The following is an 18290-nucleotide window of genomic DNA, read 5'->3' as shown; positions in this document are numbered from 1 at the left end:
TGTAAAGCTTAATTATATCGTTCGTAAAATGCCAAGTTCGAATATATATCTGTTCTTTGTCTGATAAATATGTTTGTCAGTAATAGTATGACAAATTTCTAAGTCTAGTTCTTTGTTTGTTTTTGTTTGCATTTGTGTGTGCGTGTGTGTTGTTGCCGTTGTTTATTATTATACTATCTTATTTTATTTTATTTTTTTTTATTTCATGTTTTTTTTTAGGGGGAGGGGGTGATCCCACTTCCCACCTCCCTGGATGAACCGTAACCGTTGGGATCTGTAGCACGTGAAGACGAGCCAGTACTAGTATACACGAGTACAGTGGTGGTGGAAGCTGCATACCCGGAAGTATTGGTGCCTAATTCTGGCACTCGGTACTGTCACGCTATCGCTGCTCACGTCCGTTGCAGGTAACAGTTAATACTACCTGTTTCAATCAGCACACCAACTTTCGTCGGTAAGTTTATTATCACACTTTTCGGTGATCCGATATTGTTTTCAAGGAATACTACGCTCAGGTTAACATTTTGAGTTTAAACTATCACACACCACAAGCAGAGAAGTGCAGACAATCGAAGTTTGCACTGCGTGCCACTGTAGAAATGGGACTGCGACCGACCGGTGGTGGTGAACCGCCGAGATTCTTCGGGTGTCACACAGCCGATAAACCCTCAGTGAGTGTGCTGCTGCTGAGAATGCATTCAACTGTACTCACGTATTCCTGTGCCTGTGTCTCAGCGATATAGCTCTACTGGTCAACAAACTGTTATGTGTGACCATAAGCGAAGAAACTTTTTTTTTCTTTTTTTCAAATAGAAAATTTGTTTCTCCTGCTAGCCTCATGTCGTTATGTGATCAGACCATGGATGGTCCGCATGGAGCTATAACCAACCATGACGACACTGCGGTGTAGCTCCATGATCGGCCTCCTGTAAACCAAACCGATTGTTGTTGAAATTGTCTAAAGGAAGTTATGGTGTTTTCTGATTTTTACCTCCGCCAAGGGAGGAGGTAATGTTTTCATTACCATTTTTGTTTGTTTTTTTTTTTGTTTGTTTGTCTTGTGTGCAAAATAGCTCAAAAAGTTGTGCATGGATTTGGATGAAACTTGCAGGAAAGTTTGAGAATGACACAAGGAACAGATGATTGAATTTTGGTAGTGATCCGGAAATTTTTTATGGATTTTATGAAGGATTTTCGATATTTTGGCAGGTAGGGTCAATGAACTTGGGAGTTCAAACTGTACATTTTTTAAAAGTTTTCATATGCGCACTAAAGTGCGTGCTCTAGTTTCTTCCAGGGCCATGTGCGCCACGCAGCTGAGGCCAGGGTTTATAATGTAACAAAGGCTTCTACAGTATATATTGGGAAATTGGGGATTTTTCAGTATGCATAAATATATGTATGGCTGGAAATCACTAATCTCTATGGAAGAGCAAGATCATCGGTGGAAAGTAGCCGCTAGGCGGAGGTCTGTGCTCTCAGAGTGCTTTTCTAGTTAGTTTGGTTTTATGTGTGTGACAAAACTAGATCAGTGATTAGTGTATTAAGTTGGAAGTTTGATATTTAGTAGCATCTAAATATTCTTATATCTTTTTCTTTGAAATCTAAACAGAGAAATTGTAGGTCCTCTAGCTGATAGACAAGTTGCTGCTAACATCCTAACCATATACAGCCCTGTCAGTGTACACAAGTGTGCCTTGCTTAGCACAGCGTCTGGTCGAGCTAGCTAACATCCTAGCTGTGATGTAAATGTTACATTCACATACAATATATAATCCAATAACCTCTTGTCCATTCCATTGAGCTTGATTAAAACAAACCTGCCAAACCATGCATGTAGATTTACTAGAATCCACTTAATGTCAGATTGCTGAAATGGGTGTGTAGGACAGTGTTTGCATGAATTGCAGAATGATTCAAGCTCATAAAAAAGAACAGCTAGAGCCATAGTAGCTATTATGCTAGACAGAAAGATCCGTCTGTCCGGAGGACTCTTCTATATTTTGCCATTAACGCTGTCCTCCGTATACGGAGGGGATCCGTGAAGCCAGACGCAGTCTTCGCAGAACATTCCCCGACGGACAGATACAGACCGATCTTTCGGTCAACTATTATGCAAGGTGCTACATAAGTTTAAAAAGTATATCAGTGCACCTTTTTGATGGCAGTGGTAGAAGAGTCTCACATGCTTGGTTTCACTTTTATTCGTATTTGATGGAGAGCACACTTAACAGACAGAACAAATCCATCTCCTTTTAATATGATTAGATGACATATTTCTTATAATAGACAGTCATTATCAGTCTACACAGGGTATGATTGTATGTCAACCAAGGAAAGAGTTTCTTGAAGCATACTCGGGGTATGAGATGCTTTCAGTACAACTATTCCAACCATCCAGAATCGTTTCTGGAAAGACCATTACCGGTACTGAGAAGGAGAATATTGGTGGACCTGTACGTTCACGTTGATGGTTTGATGACACTTAATGACAGGCTGCGATGGTATTGCAAATTCCTATCTTGGTTTTGGTCATGGGTATGCACTATGCGAGACAGCGATTCATGTCAGTGTTAACCCGTTGAGGACGGACTGATTTTGCTACATCACACATTTCCCATAGACACCTGCCCGAGTATACTCGGATACTCGGGACTCGTCCTCAACGGGTTAAAACACAAATGTGAAATGAACTGTCCAGTTTTCTCTTTCTCTTCTGTATTTAAAACATTCAATTCATGTGGTTTGCATAATTTCCAAACTTTCATTTTGCACTGTTTGGCATTTCATGATATCACTGATATTTATTTGTTATATATGTTTTGTTTTATTTTCATTCTTGCATGGAAAACTCATGATTACTGTGCTGATCAAGTTTCAATTTGTCTGTGAATTATGTTGGCATTCTACAGTGTTATGATTTACTGTTGAACCTGTTTTACTGAATAGTTCAAAATGAATACTATATGTATGTACTTTTACTCGACCTTTTGATAGGATATCACAAATGCCTGTACCGTTATCCAGAAACTAAAATTCATTGTGGTTATGGAATCAGAGCGTTCCCTGAAGTCTCTGAAATTCATGATCTGTCATAGTATACAAATATACTTGGCCTTGAGAGTTTCTTGTTAAAACTATGGGCAGAGGTGACTCCAAACTAGTACTATTCACTGAGGGGCGCAGCCCCGAAGTGAATAGTACTAGTTTGGAGTCACCGAGGCCCATAGTTTTAACAAGAAACTCGAAACTAGGCAAAGTATATTTGTTTTATATTTTGGATCAAAAATTTGAATAAGAAGTGAAAATCATTATAGGCTTAGCCTATAAACCCCGGGACGCTCCGTGTACACAGTTACACTGCAACACTGCGTGTTGGGGCTGGTCGCAGTTAGGCTTAGCCGCACTGCGGCGGCAGCGCAGCGCCTGCAATACGCAGCAGTGCGAGAGACCGGAAATTGAAAAACGTAGCAGCCGTGGCACCGCCAGAGTTGCCCGTCGCATGTATCGAAGCGCTCGTATGGCCGCTGCAAACCTGAACACTAGAATTCGGGACCGGACGTGGACGGACCACGTACACTTGATTGTAAAGAAGGGTGATTGTGACATCATTTTGCAAATAGTATATACTATTTGCAAAATGTCGTCATAAAAGTGACGTCATTTTGCAAATAGTACTTCATGGAGTGTCGAACACACTAACACTCTAAAATAGTTCAAAATACCTATAATCACGTGAAGCTCTTTTAACCAATCAATGGAAGACAAATTTTTGATCCAAAATATAATCTGAACTAATGGGGCTTTAGGTTACATTGTATATGATACATCATATTAATGAAATGAAATGATCCTAACTACCTAGGCTATTAAAGCAACCTTTGAGTGCAGGAGTTCTTTATGGCAGACTGCCAGCATTGAGCCAAGCTTTACAGACCGTTGACCAGGGACTTGTGTTCCTTAACAAAAGACCATTGAAACTCTCCTATTGTGATGCAGTGAAATCATTGTAACTGAAGCATGGACTGAGTGTGCATTGCACTACAGTGGTTTACTTCATTATCTATTAGGCCCAACTGTGATGGCACACACTACCTATCAATTCTGTTGTGTCACTCAAATTAATTGTGGCAGCAGAATTTTTGCTCACATGCAGTATACCATAATTAATGATTTAGCAATTTACCCTGTTTCGTAAGTGTTGCTTCCTTGTTCTATTCTGAGCTCCTTCTGCTTTATAATGGGATCAAGCAGGCTAAGGATTAGCAGCAGCCAATGAATTTGTTTGGTTGCTCAGTTGAAGTCTAAGTTACCAGTAATATATTATCGTGCAAAGCCTGGAGGGGATTGTGACAACAGATAACTAGATTGGTGGACTAGGCACTGTGCTGTATTCAGACCAATTTCTAGCACTGGTAGATGAAAGGATGATAATACTACTAGTAGATAACATTCAGAAAAGCAGCGCAGAAGAATATATGTCTATAGGTTTTGCGCTTTATGAATTGATATATTATTATTATTGTTATAAACCTTGTTACCCTTCATACAGGCGTTTTGAAAGTGCTTTGATACAGAACAGAAAAGTTGAATTTAATTCAGAATATAATTACAAACATTGTGATACAATATGTAATAGCAAAAAAAAAATTTTTTTTCAACTCACGGGAGCATGTCAATCTGGTACAGTACTTTGAAGTGGCATATTTTGTTTCAAATGCTACTTGACACTGCACTTTACATGTAGCTTCAAAGCAGATGTTCATAACATTTACATTGAAACTTACCTTGTGTCCATCTCAGTATTTTTGTTGCAGGATTGTTGGGGTATTATGTTGCTGTCTTTATGTAAATAAAGTGGCACAAATCATGCATTATTTGAAAGCGGTGAATCTGGAAAATATTGTGACATCAATAATCACTCACATAGTATACACTGGTCGCATACATTACTATGTATACTTATAGACCATAAGATACATAAGGGATCAAAGCAACTGCAATGCAAGCTTTAGTCTCATTTACCTGTGTAGCGTGTACGGTTGAGAAGCTCACTCTGAAACCAGAAGACATTATTTCACCATTTGAAGAGGGCAGAGACTCCAACCCCCCCCCCCCCCAGCCAGTTTTTGCAATACGTTCTCCCGCTTGAAATGATCTTTCTCCCGCCCAAACACCTTTTTAAAACCTGGAATTAGATTTTCATATATCCAAGGGGATCGTAGGTCAAGAGAAATAAGAACCTCTTTTTTGGTCGAGCGTCAACGCTGTGATCGAAGAGCGAACTTCATACTGTAAAAGTGGTTTCTTTCGCGTACAGAAATTTTTGGCGGTTTCCATCGGTGCCGACTTTTTCGTGTGTGTTTAAATTCGCGGTTGGTAATGATAGCATTGTAACAAGCCACGAGTTCAAAACATTTTCGCGTGATGTTAAATTCGCGGTTCAACCTCAAAGCGCGAAAAGCGCGAAAATAAAACCACCGCGAAAGAAACCACTTATACAGTATGTAGGTGCTCTACCTACTGCCCCCCCCCCCCCTCTACGTACGGACGCATGCACAGAGTGCTGGTATGTACATACGGGATCAATACAGTGATTCCGTGTGCTTTTATCATCTTTGATGCGTAGGTGGCACGCACTGTGCGCTTTGCGCACATCAAGTTGGAGTCTCCCGTTTGCTAAACTAGAGGTTTCAGGCGGGAGAATCTCCAGATCAGAAGGTGCTTGGGGTTGGAGTCTCTGAGAGGGGGATATGCCTGGTGTAGTCTTTGATCTGTAGACTGTGGTCTGGAATATGGCTTTAGTACTTTGATCAAAGTCAAGGAACTTAATGGAATTATCTTTGCACCATGAATTCAAAATGATGTGACACAGATAAGATGCTTTGTACATGTAGATAAAACTTCATCAATTCAAGGGTGAAGGTTTTAGTGATAGCTGTAAAGATGGAAATTGCAAAATTATGCCTTGATAACAATAGGCCCTGGGTCTGTTGGTGTAGCAAATAAAATTCTTCATGCATGCCATTTGACATATTCATCTAATCTGCCTAAAGGAAATCATATCCTTTGTATTTAATCAATGTTTTAACTTTAAGAGTAATTGACTGGAATGACTGCCAAGTGTTTGCTTCTCAATGAGAAATATTCTGTTCTCTTTAATAGTGCACTGTACTGTGCTGTCTGTGTACACCAGGCACTATGTTGTGTTGGTACAACGCAACCACAGAGCTACCAAGTCTCATGCATTCTGCGTGAGACTCAAGCATTTAGGGGCAATCTCACGATCTCACGCATGACACCCATTTTTCTCACGCATCGGGCCAAGTCTGCAACTTGGGCCTATAATAATGAGTATAGCTCAAAAGATTAAAGTGATAGTTGCAAATCTCGTATTTCTATTTTGTCTTTCAAAATAAGTAAAAAATAGTCACTTAAGTATGCACCTGATCAAATTGAAAAAAACTCCCTACCGTGGGAGGCCACAGGGGGGGGAAAACCCCTCCCGCACCCTCTCTCGCGCGCACATTCGCATGCCGAGATGCCGAGTCATGAAAATCTCACTTATAAAATTTTTTTGAACTTGGCATCCTTGCAACCAGAATATCCATATTTTAGTATTCATAATATGGTTTCATGCAAGCATGGAACTAGCGACTAGCCATGAGGAAGTTGACCACAGTTGCACATTCAAGCATTGCTGTTACTTGCATCAGAATGAACACCTGCGTACCAGAAACTGACAACAGAAAGTGATCAACAGTAATAACAGAGTGATAAATGTACTAGTTAAGATTGTGATAGAGTACTGGATGCTCATTCTTTTTATAGACTCTGAGTACTTAGCAAATACGTTGTATGTAAAGAAAAAAGGGGGAGAAAAAAGACAAATCTTTAATTTATTTCTCTGAAGACACTTGAACTTGTAATCTGATGTCAGCACTCATTGACTCAGATGAGTATTGAAATAGCCAATCAGATACACTCTGTATCTATTGCCCAGGATGTATCATTCTAGTACTCTGTATGTTTGTAATATAATGAATCTAAAAGTGCAGTGGCTTTATTGTTAAAGCCAAAACATAGTTTTCAGAAGGGCTCAAAATTCATTTTGAACCACCATTTGGAATTTGCTTGCAATATATCGAAGGGGTCTACTAGTACTATAAAACTTACCTGGCTGATGCAATTTGTAAGGAGGATAAGTAGTTACTTTGAAATATTTTGAGATCGAATGTGAAGAATAATTTTGAACATGGTACACCTGTACTTGGCTTTTATTCCAGAAGAGACCTCCCTGCTTAGCATTGTGGGCAGGCAGAACATTACATGATCGATTCAATCTAGCACGGAAGTTGGATGAATTAAATTGCTGCGACCCAGTTCATTGATTATGGATAATCGATTATGAAATATTACGTAGCAGCCATGATCGGGCAAGCTCTGAGATTATGGACTTCCGGCAAACCTTTATGACTAATATTTTTTTTTTTTTTTGGTCATAATGCAATTGAAATTGCGTTCACTCATTTCTTATGTATACATGCACATTTTGGAGCAATATAGTAGACAGTTCTGCAGATATATGAGAACTATGTTTTGGCTTTAAAGGGACTGTACAGTACTGGTTGAGGTGGGGATTCATGTTTTGAACATTCCTAAGTGAGATAATGAGAAACCTCCTATGAAATATGAAAGAGCATGTAATTTTAAGAAGGAGTCAACGTTTATTTAATGAAAATTGGTTTTCAACTGGCTGAGATATCCAAAAAAAGTGATAATAATAAAAGGCAACAGGCCATGCCTTTTATTAGGATCTCTTTGTTTCACCTTGTTTTTGGATATCTCAGCCATTTCAAAACCGATTTTTCTTCAAATAAACTTTTGATACCTCTTAGAATTGCATGCTCTTTGGCATCTCATAGAGTGGTTTCTGAATATCTCGCAAAATGTTAAAAGCTAAATCCTCGCCTCAACCAGAACTGTACACACCCTTTAATATGTTAACTTTGATAGGTGGAGCAATATCCAAGGAGCAGAATGAGGGGCGTTTCTTTGATTTTAAGCAGACATATAGAATAAGAAAGCCGAACGATTTAAAGTTTCACATATGTCTCAATATCTGCATCAAACAATGATATGAGCTGAAACTGCATCTGTGCAACTTAGATGAGACTTGTTTCTACTGAGCAATAAAATATTCAGTGATGCCGGGTAATGCAGGGTAATGCGAGGGAACTTGCAAACTGCCGTGAACCAGAAAGTGTGTTTCTGCTGCGAGGAAAATTTGAAGAGTTACTCCGCATCACCGAGCATCACCTTGTATTACCTCATATCACTTCGCATTACCTTGCAATGCCTCAAATTTTTATCGTTCAGTAGAAACATGCTCATTGTAGTTTGCTTGTGGTTGCTAATGATGCTACTCTTTTTTGATAACATGTGAAACATTAGAACTTCATTACTTTCTTATATCGATTCATATGTCAATGAAACCTCTACAATTCTGTATTTTATTTTACTCAATCATGAAGATCGCATCCGAGACTTTGAAAATTGCTTTATTCCTATTGTGATTACCTTGTTTAAAGTTGATGATGCTGTTCCTAAATATCATTTTGATCCTTTTTGTTATGCATCATTCAAAAATGTTGCTCAGATCTCTAATCATGCTACTGCTAGTAAATGATGCATGGCTAAAGTTGCAGTGTCTTCAAAGCTCTCAGCTCTTGATTACTCGTCTGTGTGGTGGTATCGCCCAGGGTTGGCAAGGTAAATGAGACAAAGCAAGAGATTATGATGCTATTAATAACAACGGCAGGATTACTTTGGTTTTCAGTGAAACCGTTGGAGAAAACAGAAGAACTGTTTCGGGGTTTGCTGCCAGAAGCTTCATGTAGGGGATGTTAATAGCGGATAAAGTGTGATTACATGTAATGCTCAAAACATGACAAAAAGACAGCTTTTTTTACGACGAAACGCGTGAAGACGATGTCAGCATGAATCACTATGGCACCTCATACTTGTGAAAATTTCGTGACGGATTGGACAGGAAGGTTGTGTGTTCATCGAAAATTCAAAGTTTTGACAAAAGCAAGGCTACTTATCATTAAAATCATGGAAAAATGAAGTTTATGACGATATTGACAAACTTGACAAATGAGCTATAATGTACTTAAGACACCATCTTGGCTCATTTTCAAAGAAAATGTGGTCCATTTCTCTTTCTCACAATAAGTGAAATGGAGACACTGACGTTGTTTCTATAAAGCTGAAACCATTTTTTATTTATGGTTCCTGCAAAAAATACCAATTAATTCACACACAGGGGTTATTGGCTTTTGCATCGTGATTCAAAAATTGATTATGTTTGCCATCATGCGCACATGCTGGGCAAGACAAATTTTGGCAAGAGTGAAGAAAAAAAAAATCAGCAGTGACTGGAACAAGACCATGGGCATCTCAGTGTGTGGACTTACATTATGGAATTTTTAAAAAGTCTCAGCCTGCCATTTGCACACACCGCGCAGGGCAAATTATGAAATTATCGCCGTACAGTGTAGATACACTGTGTATGGATCAAGACAATTAACAATTTTGTTGTGTCCACACACACAAATTAACAGTTTTCACATTGCATTTCAAAAATTGATTTTCAAAAACTGTTGATTTCAGGTGTGTATGAATGCAAATACTGTAATTATGAGTGTGTGGGAGGGGGGCTTACCTTTCCTCAAATTTTTTGATTGTGTGTTTTTTAATTTCTGATTGTTTTACGGATGTAATTGAATTTATGAGATTAATCTATTGGCATCGATAGAAAAAACATATTTAACCTGACTGTATATGAATTATAAATGTTGAACAGAAATTAAACTGAAATATACAAGCCCGTACATGTGGTTCGAGTGAATGCAGCAGTACCTGCAAGTATTAGTAGAACACATTAGCAAAATTTGAGGAAAACTGGACAATCCTTTGTATGTGCATACATGTAATGTGTTCATTTTTTCATACATATTGAACAATGTTGTTATTGATCACATGTTAAAGCACAATAGCGTGTATACAGCAGCAAGCTTTAAATGAGATATGAATGAAAATGTGTTTTCATATAATGACGTCATAGTGACGTCACGGTCGACTGATCACTATGATTTTAGATCTGTCGTCTTTGGGACATGATACATATATGGTATAATTTTGCAATTGATAGGAAGAGGACTTTCTGAGCTAACCTCTGCACAACTTTTGAGGAGAAATAAAGAAAGAAAGAAAGAAAGAAAGAAAGAAAGAAAGAAAGAAAGAAAGAAAGAATCAGTACAGATACAGAAGGTGATCCGAGAGGATACTCGGATCACCTAATTACTGCATAGTGAATGTAGCGATAGAGATCATTGAACTCTTCACCAAGGATGAGCAGCAAGGGTGCAAAGCAGAAAAAGAAAATGCTGAATTATCAGCTTGGCTGCAGCTCCATATGAGTCTGTGGCTGATGATATGCAGTTCAAAATCTGTTGGGGGGGGGGGTACTAAATTGGTAGTCGCTGGCCCCATTAGACAGGTGGATGCACAGGATGGTCTTTAACATGGCTCTTCTCTCAGAAGATTTTCTTAGTGGCCACATACGACAGGTGGGTGCTGTAGGCAGGTGGCCACTAGGGCAGGTTTGACTCCCAACCAATGTTTGATGAAATCTTTGAAGGCTTCCGTGGTTGTAGAACGTTGGGTGGTAGAAGGCTTCACGGTGCACCGTTCTTTCTAGGGTTCTTTCTAGGGTAAGTGTGTGGCCCTTTTCAGGGCCACACACTAAACACCCAACCAATGTTTGTTGGCATGGGTTTGGGGGTTTCAGTGACTCAAGATGCAGTTTGATGTCAGAATGAGATCGCTTGAGAGTTATCAACTAGTGAAGAGTGCTTTCGGTTAAGAGTGCTTGTATGTGTGTGGCTGAGGGACATGATATCAGCCGCTCTCTTTCTCAGCGTATTGCTGACGATCTACGAGAGGATGTTTTTAATTAATGGCCTAATTGTTTTTGTGTGTCTGGAATTCACAAGCGGCTTCCTATTTGTGAGGAGAGTGACACATATTTTGACCATTGAGCCTGTCAAATGGTGATTAGATTTGCTTGTTTGCATCCTGCAGCCAAGTTTGTGTACCCAACATGATTTACAGAGCTCTTGTTCGGATGGAGGTTGGTTGCACTTGCTTCATCAAGAGAGCAAAATGAACATCGGGTTTATGATTTTGTTTTTGTGTCCATCCTTCCATGGTTGATAACACCACTGTCAATGGAAAACTGTTAGGCATCTCTTGTTATGAAAACTTTAGAAAGTTTTAGTCATACATTAGGTACCGTTGAATAGGTGACTTTCTCTTCAGCTTATAAAAATTACTTTGAATTTGACAAATATCTTCACAAGAAGAAAATCTTATTTGGCACAGTGGCAGCGTAGCAAATGTTTCTTTTCAGGCAAGTAAAATTAATGTTCAGGCAAGTATTCTGCAACAATCTGAAAATTCATACATGTATGCTTGCCCAACAGGGCAAGTGGTAAAGAAAGTTGTGTAACACCCAGACAGCATAGTTTTCTTTGATTTTTGTGAATTACCACAATTCATGAAACTTACTGAGATATCCATATTACTTGTAGAAACAGAATATGAATTCTGAAATAGCATTTAACAAGAGCACTATGTAATGTTCTAGTACATTTGAGATTCCTTTACACATAATGCAATGATCACATAATATCTAGCATTTGATCCAGACTTTGACATTTTTATGTGTTGAATGTATTGAGGAATATAAATTGAATAAAAACTAGCCTCTCTGGTGAAACTCTTTCCTGCTTGAACAACGTACGACTTGTACAACAAGTACAGTAGTTTTCACGCTGCTGCATTCAACTGTGAATGATAGAACAGGATCAGGTCTGATGATGTCAATTGAGTTTTGCCTCAGAGGGTCAGCAAAGTTCATCGCTTTTCCTGTTCCTGAATTAGGGAGTTTACCATGATGTAGAAAGATTTGCTGGTTCTGTGAATGAATGAACAGAATATCAGTGAGATGTAGGCGTACCAAGGGAAGGAGGATATCCTAAACCTCATTAGTACAAGTATGTGATTCCTAGAGAATACATGCTAAAAAAGCACAATTCATTAGTCACTGGATCTCATCAAAGCATACCATTTCCAATATACTTTTAATCTCTCTGAACCACATATGTCTTTGATTAGGTGATAGCACAAAATGTGATTTTTAAAAAGCAAACATACATGATTCTTAAACAATATGTACCTAGGTACATGTATGTTGGTGTATAACATATATATCAATTAAGTCAAATTTGAAAATGTACATTGTCTATTACGCTGCATTATAAATTGAGCTGAGCTTTTACTCTTAAGAGTTTAATTTGCACTTATTCTTTCTTTGATCTCATTAATCAAATTTCTAGGGGTTTTGTGATTTCTTCTTCAATTTTGTATATCCATCTAAATAGCTATTTATGATGTACGCAGGAAATGTATGTACATAGCTCTGCAAGTTGTATTATTGTTAACAGAGTGGCAACAGCCATGGCCAACAGCCAAGAAATCTGATATGTGTGATATGTTGGATAGTTTACTAACTCTTGGCATCGTCGGAAACAACAAAATGGACTGTTGTTGAGAAAGGAAAACCATCATGAAATTCCTTTTGCATTGTATCCTCTGCCTGCTATTGAACTTGAAGTCAGCCATGGTCATAGTTCACAGCATTAGGACAATTGTGGGCCTTCAGCATCAACAGATTCAGCAGTATCTCATTCCGACATAAGATCACAAACCCAAAATATCTGTGCCTGATATTCCATTGTTCTGACAAAGTTACAAGAATATTTGTCTGAGAATAGAAATTGGTTGGGCACTGTGAATCATTGCACACAGGTAGTGATAACATTATCTTTATCTATATATGAGTCTGTTTTGTTGTGTTCCCACACTAGACCAATCTATGGCAAATCCATGTCATGTTGTCCTCTGGAAACGGTATGTTGCTATTCATTAACATACAATTCTGAATTCACATGAACTATTGTCCACAATATTGTATTCTTTCCGTTTCATTATGCATAGCTTTTTAATGTTAGACAGTGCGGAGTGTTTGTTTTGAAAAATATATATACAATTGTATATTTGGAATGCTTTAGCCTGCGTTCACTGAACTTTGTTTTTGTCGAGCCCACCGGAGGTGTGGGGAGACTAAGGGATCGCCTGCGGCGTCTGTCCGTCCGTCGTCCGTCCATAACGCTACAAAAACTTCAATAACTCTTTACTCTGGGCTTCAATTGCAATCAAACTTCGAGGGAAGAGGGGTCATACAAAGTTTCACATTTTACCATATATGAAGGTCTCCTCAAGGTCAAAGCTCACAGGCAGGGGTCAACGAACTTTTAGAGCCCAATGTTAAGTTTTTATGGCACGTTTCTGTTATGGGTCGTAACTTTTGATCCATAACTCCATTTGTGACTAAACTTGGATGGTAGATGTCCCTTGGGGACTGGATGATCACCACAAGGTCAAAGGTTGCAACCAGGGGTCAACAAACTTTTAGAGCCCAATGTTAAGTTTTTATGGTGCGTTTCTATTATGGGTCATAACTTTTGATCCATAACTCCATTTGTGACTAAACTTGGATGGTAAATGTCCCTTGGGGAGTGGATGGTCACCACAAGGTCAAAGGTGACAGGCAAGGGTCAACAAACTTTAAGGGCCCAATGTTAAGTTTTTACGGCACGTTTCTTTTTTGCCATAAATTTTTACCCTTTTATATTTCTTTTTATCTGTCATATCTCTCTTTTTATCTGTTATATCCCATTCGCGTACAAGAAATTGTACGCGAATGGGCGAGACACATTATGGCACTTGCCTTGTTCAGTATTAAACATGCATACATTGATGGCATATCAACCATACATTATTCAATGTCCTGATTAAAGATTGCATATTACTATTTAACAAAAGTTAGATGTCAAAATTCTGTATGTGCTCAAGGCATAGTAAATACCTTGTCTGACATGATGGGCACTAGAGGAAATTATCATGCTATATTTATTAGGTGATTAAATCTCAATGCTATTACAGTATTAGAAAACAGCCTCCAGTGAACCAGATTTTCCATTCAAATGTTCATTTAGTTACGATTTCAAATTGGTGCACATTATTAGAAAAAGAGTCCAATATGTGGGTCATCTCAATACCGATAATGGAAGCCATTCACCTGTCCAAGGTAATTTGCCACCAAGACCTTATTTCCTGCAAGCACAGGGCCACCTGGTGAGTGATGGTATCTGTCATTGTCGTATAAACCTTTCAGTATGGAACTGATGCAGTGGTGGGTCCAATATTTTGAGTTGTCCAGAGCTTCCCAAAATGCAGTTAAAGTATATTACAAATGTACTTTCCTCTTTCAAGGGGTTCGTCTGCATATGTTTAGGTAGCATTAAAAACTTTTCTGCACGCTAGCAGAACTTCGACAAGTGAACATTCTCTCCAACATGCCATGCATTTGTAGTGTTCCATAGGAATAGTGAAGTTTGAGATTTGCTGAACACAAGAAGAATTATTTTCTAGTTAATGATTATCGCAAATCTATGCTTATCAGTCTGGATTGATCTTGTTCAAACAAGACAAGGATAGAACATACTTGTATGCACAGTGTATACGTGTCTTGTTACACTGATCTGATCCGACATTGACAGGTAGTGTATATCTCCATTCTGTGTTTAACAGGTGCCATACCCCATACAGCAATTTCTATATATTGAAACAGTCATCGTACTCTCTGATAGTTATATGAGTAAAAAGAATTATGTTTACTATGGCATCATAAATCATACTGAATATCATACATGTATGGCATCAGCAATTGACTTCTCACATCTCAAGAGCACTAGAGTGTGACGTCTGAAAAGTGGTGTTATGGACCTGCTGTAGTCTTGACCATCTAATATGGCATCGCATACAACTGATAATCTAAGGATGTGAGACTTATATGTAACAGGTTGTTTGAACATTTCTCTGTAGTTTCTGGGTATTAATTGCTCAGTCAAAACAAAAACAGTCTGGTAATCTCTTAAAGGTGCAATTTCATACCATGTTCCAAAAAAACTCTGACCAAAATCGAGTGAAATCAGATGACTAGATTACTACTTAGAATGGTAGAGGTACAGTTGTATTTACTCAAAATCTTTTATCAGAATAAGACTTTCTGGAATTGCACCTTGACTCTAAATGTGTATGTATGGTGTACAAGTTGTGATTTCAAGTGCTCTTATATTACAAGACAGAGATATAGTGTATAATGAGGCTATATCGATGTGTGTCCTGTATTGTACAAGTATAGCTGTCTACATTAGCAGCCACCATCTAAAACCTTTGCCAAAATTAATGGTTCTCATCGCATTTTGTAAAATTTCTGATAGTCATTACTGTTGAAACAGATGCTGTATGTGACCAAATCAGTGTCTGTTTAAGGGACATTCCAGACGATTTTCATAATTTCACATCATGTAGTACATAAATCGACTACTCCATGTATAGATTTGTGGAATTTATTGTGGATCTTGAGCAGAGAAACAATACTTTGAAAAACCTAAAACAAATTACACTGAACAAGGATGATGACATAGGAGGTTCACATATTTCAGAAATGTAGCAGTGTAATTCCATTATAATACCGCTTGCTTGCGCGTTCACCTGTGTATAATGCATGCATGCCTTCTTCTTTTGTTCTGCTTCCTTGAGCCCCAACTCGTGCATTCTTATGGTGACTCTGCCATATCATCATCCTTGTTCATTGCAATTTGCTCTAAATGTTAAAAATATTCTTATTCTTCATCCCAATTATCACAAATTCTGAAACTCTGTCCTCAGTATAACTAATTTACAGTTGTTAAAGTGTAAAAATTTGAAAATCATCCGGAGGTCTCCTTTAACCCTACTGTATGTATATTATGCTATAGTCTTTAAAGGACAAGTTCACCTTCATAAACATAAGGATTGAGAGAATGCAGCAATATTGGTATAACACATCAGTGAAAGTTTGAGGAAAATTGGACAATCGATGCAAAAGTTATGAATTTTTAAAATTTTTGTGTTGGAACCGCTGGATGAGGAGACTACTACAGCTTGTGAGTCATATGCGTACAACAGTATAAAGAAAATGTAAAGAAAATTCAACATATTTTCACTTTTTTCGCACAATAAAAGAGCACTTGACTTGCCTCTTCCTAAAGGCAGGGGGAATAATATTACCCATAACATTTGTCGGTAACGAGTCGGGGGAATGTGTACTTTTTTCAAAACATGACATTTTGTGAAATTCTCTTTATATTTTCCTTATATTGTTGTACGCATGTGACATCTAAGTTATTCACAGACTGCAGTAGTCTTCTCATCCAGCGGTTACTGCACAAAAACTTCAAAAATTCATAACTTTTGAACGGATTGTCCGATTTTCCTCAAACTTTCAATGATGTGGTCTACTGATATTGCTACATTCTCTCAATCCTTATGTTTATGAAGGTGAACTTGTCCTTTAACTTGAAGTTCGCCATTAAAGGGTTTTATAAAATTTGTCACCAATTCTTCACTACTGTAAAAGTGGATATTTTTGCGCAACTAATTTTTTTGCGCTCGACCCAGTAAGAAGAATTTTGCGTGTTTTTAATTCTGCAGAATCAAGACAGTAAGTACGGGAACATATGGCAAGCAAAAATATTTGTTTGCTTGATTATTTTTGCGCTAGTTTCTGGTCGCACAAAATGCATGAACATTTCAACACTGCGAAAATTTCCACTCTTACGGTATCTTGTCTCTCTGTTTGATTAAACATACCGATAAATCATGAAGAACCATGCACAGTCAAGACTACATGTACATCCTTGCGTAAATATTAAGCATCCCATACAGGTATCTTCCTGTAAGTACGCATCCAATTTTCCAGCAGAAGTGTGTGACTTCCTATAATGTAAATGATAGGCCTGCAGTGTACATAATATTGTAATCAAGACTGAATGCATCAAGTGTAGTTTGTTGATGTTTTGTGGTTTTGTGTCATACACTGTATGACATACAGATTTTACACATTGTGAGTTAATTTTTTTTTTTTATTAGGCATAGCTTTAGCCCAGGGAATATGATTAGCAGGTATGTTCCTTAAACTATATTAGGTGGATGTCAGTTTTTCTGTTTTAGAGCCTCATATTAGCTTTTCTCAGCAGTGTTTTAGAGTACATTGTAAAATGTAATTCTTTAAAAAAGTTTGAATAGCAATATATTCAATCCTTTTGTTCCTAATATGGACCAGTACATTGTGGGCATCGATGCAATACTACCACCAAAGCTGGTATTAGCTGATGGAAGAGGTTATTCATCACACAGTGAGATTAGTGGAGATAATAGTGAAAGTTGTCTCAGAGTGAAGTGTAGGGTCGGTAGAAACAGAGACTTCAACCACTGAACAGAGCTCACCGTCTACCACTACAATGTACAAGATGGTTTGGTTTTCTTGGACTGCAGACTCTGATTAGTCAGCCTGCATTAAACTTCTGTAATTTCAATTAATTATGCGTGATATTGGTTTCTCAGTCTGATTGGATAGATTTCAGATTGTATGTGACTACAACATAAAGACATATTACAGCTATGTATAACCTTGAGCAGTAATTTTCAGGATGCAGTTGTATTGAAATGATTTTTTCCACAAAGCGTAATGCTGCTTGGTGAAGTTGCTCTACTGAATGAAGAGATCACACATTGACAAGCGATGTGCTGCATGTCAACAAGGCATTGGTTGTACAGCGTTGTCCTGTAGACACTTCATGCCTGGCCAAGCATCACATAGTTCATGATGTGCTGTGTACAGTGCACAGTCTGAGTAGATCACGTGACTTCCTGTGTGGCTGATACAGACCCATGCAGGAAGCTAGCAAGAGCCTCCTTCCTATCGTTAGCCCAAGTGAATCTGGAAATAAATGGCTCTGGGAAACTTGACAGTCCTCTAAAGCAATAGAAAATTAAGCAAATGGACCCTTGGAGGAGTGCAGAACTGTTGTGTTTTCTTGCACGTAATGGCCATAATGGCTATGGGAAAGAGAAATGGCACAGTCCATTTGAAAGCAATGTGTCCAAAGTTGAATCTGTGTTTATCCTGAGCTTTAGAAGATGTCGATGGGTTTTGATACCAGTATGTGTAGATTGTAAAAGAAATATCTGTTTCGATTCGTGAAAGTTGTACC

At 38.2% G+C, this 18290-nt stretch overlaps 1 protein-coding gene across 1 annotated transcript in view; it reads left to right on the top strand.

The window, feature by feature from the left end:
- Positions 1–380: 380 nt before the first annotated feature.
- Positions 381–18290, top strand: part of LOC139741608 (ras association domain-containing protein 2-like) — a 36402-nt gene continuing 18492 nt past the window's right edge. Inside the window, exon 1 of the mRNA XM_071652188.1 lies at positions 381–454. The gene's annotated coding sequence lies outside the window, so the exon portion shown is untranslated. The remainder of the gene's footprint in view (positions 455–18290) is intronic.

This window comes from Diadema antillarum, unplaced genomic scaffold (genome assembly GCF_040938485.1).
Source record: "Diadema antillarum isolate AM-2024a unplaced genomic scaffold, OU_Dant_1.0 seq00000938_RagTag, whole genome shotgun sequence".
In the NCBI taxonomy this organism is placed as follows: Eukaryota; Metazoa; Echinodermata; class Echinoidea; order Diadematoida; family Diadematidae; genus Diadema; species Diadema antillarum.
Note: the sequence above shows the minus strand (reverse complement) of the source record. Positions and strands in the feature narration are given on the sequence as shown.